This window comes from Cynocephalus volans, chromosome 5, assembly GCF_027409185.1.
Source record: "Cynocephalus volans isolate mCynVol1 chromosome 5, mCynVol1.pri, whole genome shotgun sequence".
NCBI lineage: Eukaryota > Metazoa > Chordata > Mammalia > Dermoptera > Cynocephalidae > Cynocephalus > Cynocephalus volans.
Window position 1 is genome coordinate 7,376,331 of NC_084464.1, and position 9,693 is coordinate 7,386,023.

The following is a 9,693-nucleotide window of genomic DNA, read 5'->3' on the forward strand; positions in this document are numbered from 1 at the left end:
CGTTATAGGTGACTTAATGCTTTTCTCTTGCTGTTTTTAGGATTCTTTCTTTGTCTTTGAGTTTTGCTGGTTTGACTATCATGTGTCTTGGAGAGGATCTTTTTGGATTGAATATGTCTGGGGATCTTTGAGTTTTGTGATCTGAAGCTCCATGTCTCTCCCTACACCAGAGAAGTTTTCTGCTGTTATTTCATTGATTGTGTCCTAAATAATTTTTCCTTTCTCTTCCTCTTCTGGAACACCCAGGATTTGGATGTCTGTGCACTTAAGGTTGTCTGTTACTTCTCTTAGATTTTCTTCATTTTTTAAAATTACTTTTTCTTTTTTATTATCCTCCTGAGTTATTTAAAGACACTGTCTTTAGGATCAGGCATCCTTTTTCCTGCTTGCTCTAGCATGCTGCTCAAGCTCTTAGTTGTGTTTTTTATTTCATTGAATGATTCCTTCAGTTCCTTGAGTTCTGCTACATTCTTTTTTAAGGTATTTTTCTCTTGTAAATTTCCTCCTTCCTATCCCAGATAGTTTTTCTCAGTTCATTGTGTAATCTAACTGCATCTTCTTGTATCTCATTGAGTTTACTCAAGATTTTTACTTGGAATTCCTTTTCAGTCATTTCAAGGGTTTTCTGCTCTGGGGGGTCTGGTACTTGAGAGTTATTGTTTTCATTTGGTGGTATCATATTTTCTTGTTTTCCCTTATTTCTAGTGTCTCTGTGTTCATGTGGTAGAGCTGTTGCTTCTTCTCTTGCTCTCCTCTGATCTCTGTTGGTGAGTCTTCTTGTGATAAAGCAGTTGAGTGGTAGTTAGTCTGCCTGCACAGCAGTAGCAGCTGCTCCTGTGGTAAGGCCACCCTTGTTGTGGTGGTGGCTGTGGCAGTGGCTTTGGTGGGCTGCCTATGTGGTATTGGTGGCTCCATATGTGGTGGGCTGCTCGCATAATGATGTTGGCTGCCTGGTGGCACTGGTGGTGGTGCTACAGTAGTGGCCCCTGCAGCTGTTTCTGTAGTGGCCATGGGGTTACTTTGTGGCATCAACAGCTATGGTGGCTGCTGGTGTCTGTGGGTCTTGGTGACAATTGGGTTATATCATGGGGGTGGTAACAGTGCTTGTGGTTACAACTGCCTCCCTTACATCTGTGGTGTCTGCAGCAGCCTTGGGGTTACCTCATGGGGAGGGCAGTGGTGCTAGCAGCTGCATCTGCCTCCCTTGCATCTGCAGTGTCCACAGCGGCAGTGGGGTTACCTCATGGCGGCTTTAACCATCTCTTTTGCATCTGCAGTGTCCTTGGCAGTAGTGGGGACAAATACTTATTGTATCTGCTCTGTATCTAGTACTATTTCTAGGTACTGTACAAAAGTGGTTAACAAGGTGATAAGGTTCCTCTTATTAAGGACTTTATATCTGAATGAAGAATAATGAAATAAATGAAGGCAATTTCAACAAATGATAAGTACTATGCAAATAATTTTAGGAGTAGAGATTGAATTGGGTATGGGGCTCGGGCTTTGTGTTAGATTGTTGGTGTCAGAAGGCCTTTTGCAGAGGTATCATAGAGCTGAACATGGAGAGAAGGTACCAGTCGCCTGGAGGTGTTTCAGGCAGCTGAAAAGGCGGTGCCAAGACCCTGAGTAGGTTGTATTCTAGCAAAAAAAAAAAAAAAAAAAAAAGCCTAGGTGGCTGTAGTATACTGTAGGGAGGGAGCAGAGATTGGGGAAGGTAGAAAGCAGGACAGGGAGAGGAGCTATTTGAGGGCAGAAAGTAAGTAGGGGATTGTGTTGGATGTTGTAGGCCAGAGTGTCATTTACATTTTATTCCACTTGAAATGGGACAGCATCTGATTTACATTTTGTAAAGATCTCTGGCTGCCTATAAGTCATTGTGTCAGAAACTTAATTTATTTGGGGTTCCTGTTAAGGTCTAACAGAGAGCTTTCAGTATAATACTTAATTTTTATTGCCATTGATAAAACTAGAATTCTTTGTTAAGTGAGTTTTAAGAAATTTTCAATTATTTAAAAAACAACATCATGTACTGTGGATGTGAAAGTTGAAAACACACAGTAAATCACTCTAAATATTTACACCATTATAACCAAGAAGAAATGAACAATGTTGGATTATCAAGTCTTTTTCTTTTGATGGCTGGCTGGTATGGGTATCCGAACCCTTGACTTTGGCATTATCAACACCAACTCAGCTAACTGGCCAGCCATCTTTTATATGAAGCCAGTCTTTTATATGAAGTAGGAAATTACATTTAAAAAATTGTAGGGTAGGAAAATGAATAGATGGTTAGAACTTACAGATTCAACCATGTGAATAAGGATACTGTGTTTCTTCTTTAGGATAGCAATAGCAAACTCTTGGTATAAGGATCACCATAGGTAAAGCGAAGAAAGCCATTACCACGCCTGAATTATTGACTTCATAAATGGTCCCTTTTCTGCCTCTTCCCGTTCTAACCAAGACTGGTCTTAAAGATAGCCCAGAGACACCTCCATAGATAGACTAATAAAGTTCCACTGATTTAAGATCCATGGTCTCTAACCTTTCTATTCCCGACATCATGAAGTTCAAAATATTTAGTTTTTCTTGAACTTGATGAGAAGCCTGATGTGGTATAGAAGTTATAACAGTTCTAACATTTTCCAGTTTCACACAGAGAATCATAATTTTCTGATTTTATAAAATACCTGATAAAATAAAGTAAAATTTTCCTAACTCAGTTCTTAAATGTAGCTCTACTTTTCTTTATAGCTCAGTTTCCTTGTCTTTTATGTGTTTAATTCAGTGATCTCTGGAACGTGATTAAAAATTTATATAACCTTGGACCTCTGGTCATTGAAGAGTCCCAGCATGCTTTCACATTTTATAAAAGAAAAATAAACAGAATGAAAGCTGTGTCATTGAAGGGGACACAAAATACATTAGTTTACAGCAAAGCCTTCAAAGCCTCTCTTCATGTTTTGGACATATTTCATTTCCTAACAAATAGATTTTTCCTATTTTGAGGCAGGCAGTGATGATACACCTGTCAAGACTGCCCCTTCTTCAGATATTACATATATTTGTGTATGTGTACTTGTATATACATATCCAGATTTCTCATCATGGGCAGGGGATTACCCCTTTAGCTCCTGATATAAGTTCTGCATTCCTTGTTACTTGTCTTATTGGCCCATCCTAGTCTCCGCCTCTAGTGGCTGCTTATGTTAGTAATTCCCCACACCTTCTCATTATTTGATCGCCGTGGGCTTGTGGGGCAGTGTGCATTATTTGCATAGTGCAGACGGGGAGAGGTTACTTTGTGCAGCACCTCCCCCACGGTAAATGACAGAGCTGGGAATTGCCCAGGACTTCTGACTCTAATACGTGTGTTGTTTCTTTTTCTTTTTTGACAGTTTTTTTATTGAAAGATAATTGATTATATATATTCGTGGGGTACAGAATCAAATATCAATACATGTGTACAATATGTGGTGATCAGTCAGGATAATGAGTGTACTTATGTTTACAAAATGTAATCAGTCTTTGTGACCCTTAACTAATTTCTTGCCACCATCCCCTGCTTCCCACCTCTAATAACCATAGTTCTGTTTTCTCTTTTTTTTTTTGAAAGTTTATGTATTATTGTGATTGTTTCTTTCTCTTTTTCCTTTCATTTTCTTTCTTTATTTTAGCTCCCACTTACGAGTGAGGACATGCAGTATTTCTCTTTCTGTGCTGGCTTATTTCACTTTACATAATTTTCTCTAAGTTCATTCATTTTGCTGTGAATGGCAGAATTTCATTATTTTTTTATGGCAGAGTAGTATTCCATTGTGTATATATACCACACTTACCTTATCCACTCCCATCTGTCAATGGACATTTAGGTTGATTCCAACTCTTGGCTATTGTAAATAGAGCTGCAATACATATGGGAGTACAGGTGTTCTTTGACATGATGATTTCCATTCCTCTAGGAATGTAACCAGCAGTGTAGCTGAGTGTATACCTCAAGAAAAATACCCAAAGGAATATACCCAGCTACACTTTAGGGATTGCTGGGTTGCATGGCAGTTCTACCTGCAGTTGTTTGAGGAACCTCCAGACTGTTTTCCATAGTGGCTGCATTAATTTACAGTCCCAGCAGCTGTGTAGGAGGGTCCCCTTTCTCCACATCCTTGCCAGCATTTGTTGTTCTCTGTCTTTTGGATAATGGCCCGCATAACTGGGGTGAGATGATATCTGCGTGTGGCTTTGATTCGCATTTCCCTGGTGCTGAGGGACGCTGAGCATCTTCTCACGTATCTGGTGGCCCTCTGCAGATCTTCCTTTGAGAAATGTCTATTCAGCTCCTTTGCCCATTTTTAAACTGGGTTACTTGTTTTCTTACTGTTGAGTTATTTGAATTCTTTGTATATTCTGGATATTAATCCTTTGTCAGATACATAGTTTGCAAATATTTTCTCCCATTCTGTGGTTGTCTTTTTGCTCTGTTAGTTGTTTCTTTTGCTGTGCAGAAGCTTTTTAGCTTGATATAATCCCATTTATTTATTTTTTCTTTTGTTCCCTGTGTTGTTTCTTAATGACTTCTTGAAGAAAGGTTGGGAAGACTGCTAGTAAAATCTGCCTTTTGGCCCTGCAGTAGGGGCGCTTCCGTGAGAAGTCTCCCGTCCCTGTTGTGCTCAGACCTCACATGAAAACTGTGCCATTGTTTCTGTTGCAATGCTGGCTGGGTCATGATGGCCCCTAGGTTTAGGAATTGTGGAAGATTAAAGCCATGTTGTTAGAGTGTTTCAGGGAAATGGGAACCTGATTTACATTGAGGAAAACATAAAGGTCATGTTTCACTTTTTGATTTTTTCAGCAGCCCCAGAGCTTCTGTAGCCACAGTGCTTGCTCATGAAGGCAAAAGGTGCAGAACCAGGCAGCCCTTTTACGGGAAATATCATTTTTACAGGCCTGGCCCTTGACGTGGTCGGGTTTAGCAACTTGTTTGAGACCACACGGGGAGCAGAGCTGGAGGAACAGCTGGCAACAAAGCTTCCTCCTTTCAGCCAAATGGTCTTTCCCTAAAACTATCTACCTTCCTCAGGAAACTAGTCTTTGAAAAGCAGCCTACGCTCCACCGAGAACCTGGGCTGGAAGATGGAGAGAGGTTTCCACTGGGTGAGCTGTGTGGCCTTGAGTCACCGGGATGAGTCAGGAATGGGCAGCAGTCATCGGAATGGATGTGTGAGCTTGCTAATCGCATTTCTCTCTGACTTCACTGGCTCTTCACAGAAGAGATTACTGATGCTTAGAGAATGGAAGTTGCCTGTCCTAGGAAGGGTGTGGGGCTGTTCTGCTGGAACAGAGGTTCACTGCCCTGGCCCTTTTATTAGTTAAAAGGCTTACATTGTCAATGGCTCTTTTGCAGGTATTCATTTAGAATCAAGTTTTATACTCATAATCATTAGAATTGTATGGCTCTCATCTATTGCACTCTAGCTACTTAACTAGTATATTTGAAGCTATGGGCCTTTGGACATATTCTGCTTTTATAAAAATTTGAGCACTCCAAGACTCCCTTTGGGAATTCTTTTGGTGGGTGTAATTCTTTTGGTGGATGTCAGACAGAGTCACAAAAATCAGTGTTCTGCAACTTTCCCCTTGGTGACAGATCGTGCCTCATATTTAACTTTTTCTGTTTTTAAACTATGTCTCGAAGCATCTATTACCACCTTGTTGACAGTTAAGAAAGCATCCTTTAGAAAGTTAAATTTGCTCTGTACTGAACTAGCCAAGAGGTAAATAAACCACAGGCAAGCCAGCTTGTACTGTGTGATCTACAGTTTCTTTGAGTTTGTTTTGGATTCACTGTTTAGTGTAGGTGTGGAACACTGCTGAAAAAACATAAAAAACAGTTCTAGAGACCTGCTATGGTAGATTTTCAGAAGTGCCTTCCACACTGAACTTTTTAACAGTGGTTCTTAGTGGAGTCATGCCTTGTGACCTACACTATTAATACATTTTGTAAGTGTGAATTCTCTTTGTTCTTGGTACTGAGAGTAAAACATACAGATCCAATTAAAGGTTGTGTGCATAGCACAGTGTTTATCAGTGCAGTGAGGGAAATAAACCACCAGGTGGCTCAAGTACAAAGCATTTGCATTGTATTTTTTAGTCCTTGATACTTACCCCTAAGTTTTACATTTGCTTTGTACTTCAGAGAGACTGTTCAGTATGAACTATTACAAGAATTTATTTATTTTTTTCACACAGTCTTAGAATGCTAAAGCAGAAAGTTGATTGTTTTGAATTGTCATTAACATTTACAAGTTTTTGAATACAAACCTGGTGTTTGCTTAGGCTGAAATAAGTGCCCAATTGTCATCTTGGAATGTTATGATACATTGTATATTTACATATTTATTTTGACATACATCTTCCATAGTTGCAAATAAAATGAATAGATATTTAATTTCACTTTTGAAATTTAAACTGTAAGCCTGGTTTATATTGTCTTAGTTTATACCTCACTCTTCAGAAAAAAAGAGGAGATACACAATACCTGTGAAATCAACACATAATTTTTATGGACTTATTATTATTCCCCAAGAAGAACTTTGAAAACTTATTTTTATCCATGAAAAGATAGTTTCTACATAGATTCCCATTTACATTAGGAGAAAAAGATTAAAATGCAAAAGTATTGGCTTTATTTTAGAATAAATGTGCAATAAATTTCAAGTAAATTATCCCAGTTGCCCTTAGCAGACCAAGACACGGCATCTTAATTTTGGTTCTCATACTTTTTATTTTTAATCACAGAGTTCCTAGAATTGGAAATTTTTTCCTGATAAGCTTAAGGCATAAAGGAAAATAAAACACTTTTTTCAAAAATTTAGTGTTCAGTTTCCTATTTATCTAAAGTCTTCTTCCTTTTGCTTCAGAATTTTCAGACAAAGTCTTTAGGTCCTGTAACTTCTGTTAGAAGAGGAGGAACAAGGGAAAGAAGGTGAAGTTCAAGTGTGTTTTTCTTTGTACTAATTCTAGTTAAAGTGTTTGTTGAAGAAAAGATGAAATAAGTTTTTAAGAACATGTTTTAAAATTACTATGATTTTATTTACTCTTGTTAATTCCACCTAGAGTATTATTACCTCAGAAAGGAAACCAAGGTCTTTATTGATACTATTAAAAATAATGGGTTTTTTTCTTTTTAGTGAAAAAATAATAAGTCTTTGATAATTCTGAAGACTGTTTGAGGAGTGATTGTGGCTCACAGAACAGCATTTGTGGAACATCGCTACTGGACTTGGCCGGCAGCAGTATTACTGTGTCTGCAAGTCGTACATTGACTACGCTAACTTTGCCCCTTTATACATGGTCATCCAAGTAGTAACGAAACCTTCAAAAACGGATCTTTGCTATGGTATTAATTTTTGTCAAGGAAATTGATGTGATTTTAAAGAACTGTCACTGTGTGTGAACTGGGTAGGGGAAGCTATTTGTGTGTTTTCCCCTCCCCCGTGATTAGGAAAATAAAACAACCAAAAAGCGTGTGTGTGTGGCACGCTTTAATTCTAGTCATCTTCTATTTGTATTGGTGGCTTGGAACCTTTTTTTGTCATAATGATAAGGGAACTAGACATGTGAAACATGTTGATCGATAAAGGAAGTAAAATTGGTGGAAAATGCTTAAAGACATAATTTAGTGTTAATATTTTAGCTGTCATGTTTATTTATTGGTTTTAAACAACTATATATACGTGTGTGTGTTTAAAACATACTCCATGAGGAACTGACCTTTAAGAATCTTGAAACATATGAGGGCACTTCAAAAAGCTCATGGAAAGATTCACATGATCTTTCAATTCTGTTCTTCCACAAACTTTTTGAAGTACCCTTGTATTTTCCCCAAGTTTCTTTTTAAAAAAATGTTTTTTAAACATTTTAAAACTTTTTTTTAAAGTTTCATTGTGAATATTTTAATGTCATTTCTTCCTTCTTTAATTTCCTTTTAAATTAGTTTTACTATATATGCTGATTCAGAAATTAGTCATTTTTAAATTACAGAAATTTAAAAACTAAGCTTTGAATCCAAAGGAGCTCATGTATAGAATACAGAAGCACCTGGATCAATAGATGCCTTTCTTTCTCATATACACGCAGTACAAACTGCTGACAATGCTGAGATTAAGTCAGGATCTCCTGAGGCATGGGAGCCATCTCACTTGACTTGCATCACGCTAAATTGAGAATGACAGGTAATATTAATAATGCCTTTTCCTCTATAGCACTTTCACTAAGCTTCCATTATTCTAGGGGTTCATGTGGCCGTTTCATGTGTATTTGCCACTTTTCTAGTCTTAAAATGAAATTCACGGATAACATATCTTAACTACACACATTATTTTTAAAAATCTATATAATGTTTTTATTATCACAAAAAAGGAAATAAAAAGAAACTTGTTTGCCAGGAGAGCCAATGTTTTAGTACACAGAGGTGTAGACACTGCTGCCCTCGAGCCTTTGATGGAGCTCTCCAAGGCCTGCACCTCCGTAGCATCCCCAAGTGTGGGACGGCCGCAGCCGCAGGCTGCCACAGGTGCTGGCAGCGGAGACTCAGTAAGCGCTAGTGGTCTGCTCTTAGTGTCGTCATTTTTGAAATGGTTGAATTTGGAATAAAATAGTAGTCCTTAATACATACTTTGTCCTGAATACAACTTTGGAATAAAGTAGTCATCTTTAATACATACTTTGTAACACATAGTTTGTGCCTGTGTAAAAAATGAGTTAGGTTCTATGCTCAATAATAAACAGGTTTTTTTTTACCCACATGAGTATCCAACAAGACTTTAAAAAGTTGTGAGGAATGCAGGACAGTCTTTGGCTGTGTGGACTGTCCTGGGCATTCCTAGTCTCCACCCTCTCAGAGCCAGTAGCATCATCCCCCAGTCACTGTGACAACCAAAATGCCTCCACAAATCCCTAAAGCCATCCTTAGGGCTGTGAGAGCCAATGGGTAAGCCCTAGCAAGGTACCACGTGTCCATTCAGCACCACCATTAGGAACCTGCCTTGTGGCAGTCAGCGTTAGGTGCTGCAGAGTTGAGGTGAGCGGCACTTGTTTTCGTCCTAAGTGAGTACAGTCTCGTGCTCAAGAAAGCACATGTGCCATATCAGGGAACGTGGGGTAACGTGGCCACAGGAGGGATCCAGAAAACAATACCTGTGGATCATTTCAAAGATGAACTGTTTTCCTCCTGCCTTTATGTTGTCTCCTGTATTGCAGAAGCCCCTCGGTGTCCTGGCCAAGAGGCCACTGCCCTCAGGAGCACTGGGTGGGATTCCAGCTCTGCCCTCAGGAGAAGAGACCGAGAACTAAAACTAGACTTGTCCAAGCCTTGCTGTTGTCATCTGTAGAAGTGGTGGTCATGAGACTACCTGTGCAGTGGGATAACTGTGAGAATTATAGATTTTGTGTAAAGACAGCTCAATGGCTTATACGTAGTGAGTGCACAAAAAGTTGCCTTTTACTGTTTTTTTTTTAACAACAGAGAGAAAACAGGCCATCAGTAAATAGAATTAGGGTTACTCTAATACTAAACTAATTTGCTCTTTTATTAGAAACATTTAAAAAATAAAATTCCTGCGGTTTGCAATGTCAGGTTTCCATTTCACATTTGCTCTTTTCTCCCATCTCTGGTTATTTTCTTCAGAAATAAAA

General features: G+C 38.7%; 1 pseudogene; it reads left to right on the plus strand.

Moving 5' to 3' along the window:
* The window catches only part of LOC134378236 (B-cell scaffold protein with ankyrin repeats-like), a 109,845-nt pseudogene extending 100,494 nt beyond the window's left edge, over window positions 1-9,351 (plus strand).
* The last annotated feature ends 342 nt before the right edge of the window (window positions 9,352-9,693 follow it).